The following is a 7506-nucleotide window of genomic DNA, read 5'->3' on the forward strand; positions in this document are numbered from 1 at the left end:
GAAAAACCTAGAAAGACCATTCAAACTGATCTAAAGTGAAATGAACAGAACCAGGAGAAGATTGTCAACTATGAATGACTTAGCTTTTCTCAGCAACACAACAGTGCAATACAAGTAGAAAGGACTCATGAAGCAAAATGCTATCCCTAGTCAGATAAAGAAGTGATGGACTCTGAATGCATATTGAAGCATATTTTTTTTCATTTACTTTATTCTTTCTCATTTTTTTCTTTGATCTGTTTCTTCTTCCACAACTGTGACTAATATGAAAATATGTTTTACGTGATACCGTATGTATAAACTATATCAAACTGCCTAGCCTTTTCAGAAGAGGTGAGGGGAGAGAGCGAGACAAATTTGGAACTAAGAATCTTATAAAATGAATGTTAAAATTTTTCTTGATGTGTAATAGGAAAAAAGTAAAAAGCTATTTAAACAAAAAAAATTTAAAAATGCCACAGGCTGTTCCATTTACACAATTTAGTTTACCAATTTTACAATGTTTCACAAGGTCCTTTGCTTTCAAAATCATTTGCACAAGAAAATACGTGAAAGGACCAGAAGTCAGATGGCAGATTTACTTTCAGAAATCCAGAGGATGTAATCAGCCATTCTATAGATCAGGATACTTATTAGTTCATTATAGTATCAGACCAGTCTGTCAAAAAGAAAGCTATTTGTAGGTTTAGCACTTTGGAAATTAGATATATTTCAGAATTCTTATACCATTAATTGCTTCACTATTCTACTAAATTATTTATGAATGTGAGAATGTCAGCCTCCATCAGAGCAATTCCAGGAAAGAGGAGTGCAATGAGCAAACCATGAATAGTAGAAGATGATGAAGTAAGTCAGTTCACACTGGGAGAGTAATGAGTGATAGTTTGGAAAAGAAGATTGGGACTAGATTTGGGGCAATTAGAAAGTCATGCTCTGAGCTTCATCCTTTTGGAGCTTTTCTTGGGAGTCACTGAAAGTTTGGAAGGGCAGATAAGTGGTAAGATCAAAGCAACATTTTAAGCTTTATCTGGTAGCTTTATGCAAGATGCATTGGAACATAAATACCTATATGTAAAAAAAATAGTGAGAAAACGACTACAACATTTCAGGGCCCATCTAGCCCATTATTTTGTTTCTAAGAGTTCATAAAAGTGCTGTTTTATTCAAAGATATGATTGGGTCTCCCTAAAGTCAAACTAAAACTGTGGCAGATATGCAACTAAATATAACTTATTTTTACTAACTTATCAATGGCCTTCCAACTATACATTTATCTAAATCTTATTAGAATGTATATATCCATAAAAATGTTTCTTATAATTCTTTGAACACAAGTTGCAGCCCTGGTGTTTGTGCCAGGCATTCTATGATGGGGACTGCCAGATATTAAGAGATACCTTGATGATATAAAGTCTCTCAAAGATCTAAAATAAAGAACCATAACTGCACCTAGATATAAAAGGTCACATCACAAACAATGTATACTAAGAAGAAATTAACTTCTGGATCTGTGGATAAGGGAAGAGTTCATGATGAAACAAGTGACAGAGAGGACCATACACAATAAAATGGATAATTTAGATTATATAAGGGAAAGGTAACTAGGAAAAAATAGATATGCAGCAAGTTTTTCTGAAAAGTCTCATTTCCAAGGTATATTAGCAACTAATTCATATTTTTAAAAATGAGAGCTATTATTAAAATGATCAATCATCAAAGTATAGGAAAAGGAAGTTTTCAAAAGAAGAGATTCAAGTTTTCAACAACCATATGGGAAAAAACCCTCCAAATCACTAATGAGAAATACAAGTTAGAATACTGTGGGGTCCTACTTCATACCCTTCAGACTAACAAAGATGACAAAAAAGTTAGAAGTGTTGGAGGGAGAGCAGGAAAACAGGCACACTAATGGAGCTGTGAATTGTCCAGCCATACTGTAAAGTAATTTAGATCCGTGGGCCCAAAAATCACTGAACTGTTAAGATCTTTGTAGCCAGTAAAACCACTAGTAAGTCTATACCCTAGAGAGAGTAAAGAAATAGGGAAAAGAAGCATATGTACAAAATATTGACAATATCTCTTTTTGTATTAGTAAAGAACTGGAAACTACAAGTAGTCATCAGTTGAGGAATGGTTGGACAAGTTATAGTACGTAAATAGAATGTAATATTATTGTGCTCTAAGAAATGATAAAACGGACAATTTCAAATAAATCTGGGAAGACTTGTCTTCTGAACTGTTAACAACATTACTGAAAGATTTAATTAACTCTGTTCCAAGTAATGAAGAAGCACAATTCTTGAGGACCATTGCTGAAACATGCTACCTACTTCCTGACAGGATTTTATATTCATATACATACACACACACACACACACACACACACACACATATATATATGTGTATATATATATATATATATATATATATATACATATATACATATATATATACACACACACACACACACACACACACACACACATATAATTGACTATGCATATATGTCATAAGGCTGTTGCTGTCTCTCCAGTGGGGCTTGGCAAGGGGGAGAAGTGGGAAGAAAAGAAAATAGAAGTGTAATTGAAAAAAGATTAATTGAAGGTAATAATTTTAAAAGACACTGATCCATAGTTCATAGCTCATGCCCGGAAACTGGAAATATATAGTAGACTAATGTTATATGGTTTAATAGAATGCCAATTTTCAGATACCTGTAATGTTCAAAATTGAGCTAAACGAAAATCCAGCTGGCTGATAATTTATGACATGTCTAATATACTAGATTATAAGATGAAAAGATAAATCAAATTCATTTTTAAATTAATTCAATATACATTTATTAAGTACTAGTATGAGTTTTGAGTCATTGGAGTCAGAAGGACCTGACTTCAAATCTGCTTTCAGTCACTTGTTAGTTGTATGACCTTGGATATGTCACTTAATTTCTCTTTATCTCTATTTACTTGACTGTAAAATGAGTGTAATAATAACACTTACTTCACAAAGTTGTTGTAGGGAGCAAAAGAGATACTATTTGTAAAGAGGGCTTAGCATAGTGCCCACCCCATGTTAAGTAGTATAAAAAGCCTTATTACCTCCTCTTTTCCTATTTTATGCAACCTGTTAAGCCCTTGAGATGCAGAGACAAAAGTAAAATTGTTCTTGTCCTCATAAGTTTACATTCTATTCAAAGCCAACCTCACACTTACTTATGAGTGAATGGAAGATACATACAAAGTAAACAGAAGAAAAGTGGAGCCAAGATGGCAGAGGGAATTGAACATTGCTGAGCTCTTCCAATGCAACCTTGTAAACAAATTTTTAAAAATGGCTCAAATCAAATTCTAAGTGAGATAACAACAAAAACGTCACAGTATTTCATTTTTATTCATCCCAGTAAAACTTAGGAGTTCTTTTTTATTTTAAGCAAGCACAGTGGTCATTAGTTGTCTTCCTTCAGAGGCATCAATTCAGCACATTTCAGGTTCCCTCAGCCTCAACTAAGGTGGGTGGCAGGAAAGCCAGATAGCTTATGGACTAGGAATCTGCCCCCAACTCCATAGAAGAAGGAAACTATCTAGCATTGGCTATTAAAGGGTTGAAACCATCCTTTGGAGGAAAAGACGCTTGACCAACAGAGCAAGGGCTGTTAGCAACCACATTTCTAGCCAGGCAGTAGTCCCCCTCCACATGGGCCACCATGGTCAAAGGTGGGGGTGAGGCATTCCAAGAGAGCTGAAGGAATGGATTGGGCCAGACAAAGACTTCCCTTGGTTTCTCTGGTTCTGGCCACTGGAATGCTCAAGTAGCAGCCAGGCTTCAGGTTCCCAGCTCTCTGATTCTTTCTCCTTATCTCCTCCAGCCTTCACAATCCTAGCCCTTGTTCTCTGGCCAGACCAGGAAGTGGCTGTTAAGCCTAGCCCCAGCTCCCAGGCCCTCACATGAGTCCCAAGGCACAACAGAGCTTGGACTGATCCCAGTTCTAGAAACTGGAAGGGTTGGGGCCCAATGAAGCCTTTTCCCCCCCAAGCATTCTGCTCTAATTCATACTGGGAAACTTTGATCAGAAGAAAAAATGGTTGGGCAGACATGCAAAAACATGCAGGTATATGCTAATGAGCACTCTTCTCTCAACCTTTAGGAGTCCCCATGGAGCAGGGTATAAGGAGAATGAGACGGAGAACCAAGGAAGAAAGACAGAAATCTTTGTGTAGAGACACAAAGCCTAACTTCCAGCCCAACCCCCCCCACCCAGGTTTCCCCAAGAGTCAAGGGCTGAGGGAAGGGTAAGAACTCTAGAACTGAGCCGTTCTCCAGCCTATGGAGCAACACCCACAGCTGAGATAGCTCCTAGTCCACCAGGAGAAGGGCCTGGATCAGATTAGGAGTCCACCATCACACTGCTGTTGGTTACCTGGACACCAAACCAACCCTTCCAATAGACTGTGTCCTGGCCTCCATGCTCAGTGCTGATAAATCAAACTCCTGACCCATCGTTTGTGAAGGTGTGAGAGATCTCACTCTAGCCCAAATGTTGTCCTGCTGGCAATGACACTGTGTCGCTCCTATATTTGGCCAGGACATCATCATTCTCCAACAGCAGTTTCACGCACAGCTCATACAGGCAGCCAGCATCACTCCTACTCAATGTCCTTCACCATGATAGAGGGCTGCAGAATGTCCATCAGTTCTTCCCCATACCCCTCTGCCCATAGGTTACTAACTTGGGCTTTGTGGCACCACTCTTAAGAAGTAACGAACTATTTCTTCACATTCTCATCCTCTGGAAAATCACATTGTCTCTGGGAATTTCCTACACCTTCCAGCCATCTCCACCATTCTCAATCTCCTCCCAGGCCTCGAACTCATCTTCTCCAAAAATGTTCTTGAGCAGATTCCTTTTGCCCTTGCTGAGGAAGTAGAAGAGCATCCAGTTGTCCCTCAACCTGATCTTCCCTTGCCAGTCCTTCCTGCTGGCATTTGAAGACCCAAAGTGCGGCACTATCCACCACGGCTTTCGACTACAGACACGTCAGCTGGCATATGTGCACCGGCTCAGTAGCAGGTAGTAAGGCCAGAATTTGGCTCAGGACAGGATCAGGGAGGTCATCCATGCACGCTTCTTGTTGATCCAAACCCTCAGGCTCTGCGTATTCTTCCACGTCTTCCTGGGGCAGGGGATGCAGCTCTCAGTGGACAAGGAGCTAAGGAGCACCTCTCCAGATGTTCCTGTCCTTCAGGTCCCAGGCAGCCAGATGTTTCGCCCTCCTCTGCCCTGCACAGACTGTCACACCTCTGCTTGGCTCTTTGTTCTCCAGCAACAGTGCCTTAGGGGTTCTTTAAAAGCAGTCTCCCCATAGACACCAGGGTAGGGGCTGGTTGCTGTGGCAGCACCCAGGTGGGTGGCAGCAGCAGTAGTGGAATTAAGAGCTCTCACTGGCTAAAGGTAGTAAAAAGATTAAAGATCTGGTCAGAAAGATATTATAGAAGACCCCTGTGCTAGCTCTGGGTACAAGATTAGCTGCCATTTAGCAGCTCCTTTGTCAATTACTTAATGCTAGGTCACAGTTCAAAGGAGGTAAAGAACAAATGTAGTCTGTGGTCACCAGTGAACCGAGGCCCTATCTTTGTAACTACCAGAGCACAGAACAGCAGGATATTGACCAGAATTCTCTCTAGATCATATCACCATGTAAGCATCAATAACCTACAGCATCCAGATCTAGTCATAGAAGTTAAGGTTAGGGGCACAGCTAGGTTGCACAGTGTATACAGCACTGGCCCTGGATTCAGGAGGACCTGAGTTCAAATCCAGCCTCAGACACATAACAATTACAAACTGTGTGACCCTGGGCAAGTCACTTAACCCCATTGCCTAGCCAAAAAAAAAAAAGTTAAGGGCACCCCCCACACACTTAGAGATCAGCAGGGACTAACTTTAAAATAGCATCCAGGATCTAGAAATAGACAAGAAAAATGAGCAAACATCAATAAAAACAACCTGCTATAAAACTATTCTATAGAGACAAGGAAGCTCAAGACACAAACTTGAAAGACAACAATGCTGTGAAAACATTTACAAGCAAAGCCACAAAAAAATGCAGATTAAAAACAAACTCACAAGAATTCCAAGGAGGGTTTAAGAAAGTGATGAAAAGAAGAGCAAATAATGATTTTAGAAATAAAATAAGAATGGTAGAGAAAAATTGGAAAAATAAATTAGAGCAATGTAAGAAACTAGGAAAAGATAATTAAAAGCTTTTAAAAAGAGGTTTAAAACTGTACTGAAGAAAATAACTCCTTAAAAATTACAGCTGTTCAAGTAGAAGCTAATGACTCCATGAATTGTCAAGAAACAATAAAACAAAGTCAAAAGACTGAAAAAAAATAGAAGACAATATGAAATACCCTATCAGAAAAAAAACCTTAAAAATAAATCAAGGAGAGATAACATAAAAATAGTTTGCTTAAAAGCCATAGTCAAAAAGTCTAAATATTATATTGCAAAAACAAAACAAAATAAAACAAAAACTATATCAGGTAACAAGAGGCCAAAGTAGAAATTACAAGAAATCACCAATCGTCTCCTGAAAGAAATCCCAAAATGGAAACTCCCAGGAATATTATAGTCAATTTCTAGAACTCTTATGTCAAAGAGAAAAATGCTACAAGCAGCTAAAAAGAAACCACTCAAATAACAGGGAGCCACAGTCAGGATCACACAAGATTTAGTTGCTCCCACAGTAAAGTAGCAGAGGGCTTAGAATGTGATTTTCCAGAATGCAAAAGAACTAGGATTAATACTAAGAATAACCAAGTCAGAACAGCTGAATATAATCTTATGGAGGTGGGGCAGGAAGACATGGTCATTTAATGAAATAGAAGACTTTCAAGCATTTCTGATGAAAAGAAAATAGATGGATACAAAATCTGAATTCAAACAGAAGACACAATGTAAGCATAAAAAGATTAAAGATGAAAAAAATATCATTAGGGAATTAACAAAGTTAAATTATTAACATTCCTATGTAGGGATATAATACACATAACTCCTAAGAATGTTATCATTATTAAGGCAGTTAGAAGGAGTCTATATAGACAGAGGGTATGGATATGAGCACATATTATGTTGGGATGATCTCAAAGTAAGGAAAGGATAAAAAAGAAGGATGTGATGTGATAAGGAGTAAAGGAGAAGAATAGAGAAAATTATCTGACATAAAAAGGTACAAAAGGAAGAAATTCTACAATGGAAGGAAAATGAGGAGAGGGAGCAGGAAACATTTGAACCTTATTCTCATCTAAACAGGTTCAAAGTCATTAATATATGTATATGTTTGTGCTCAATCATTTTTGAGTCATGTCAAAATGTATGACCCCATTTAGGGTTTTCTTGGCAAAGATACTGGAATAGTTTGCCATGTCTTTCCCAAGATTATTTCCCAAGCTCTCCTCCCCTTCATTCGTCTCCCCTCCCCTCCCCAATTTAACATCAAAATAGAT

General features: G+C 38.3%; 1 pseudogene; it reads right to left on the reverse strand.

Annotated features, from left to right (window-relative positions):
* Positions 1 to 4384: 4384 nt before the first annotated feature.
* Positions 4385 to 5117, reverse strand: LOC110219186 (F-box only protein 2 pseudogene; annotated as a pseudogene).
* Positions 5118 to 7506: the final 2389 nt, after the last annotated feature.

The sequence above is a fragment of the Phascolarctos cinereus genome, unplaced genomic scaffold (assembly GCF_003287225.1).
Source record: "Phascolarctos cinereus isolate Bilbo 61053 unplaced genomic scaffold, phaCin_HiC Scaffold_1;HRSCAF=81, whole genome shotgun sequence".
In the NCBI taxonomy this organism is placed as follows: domain Eukaryota; kingdom Metazoa; phylum Chordata; class Mammalia; order Diprotodontia; family Phascolarctidae; genus Phascolarctos; species Phascolarctos cinereus.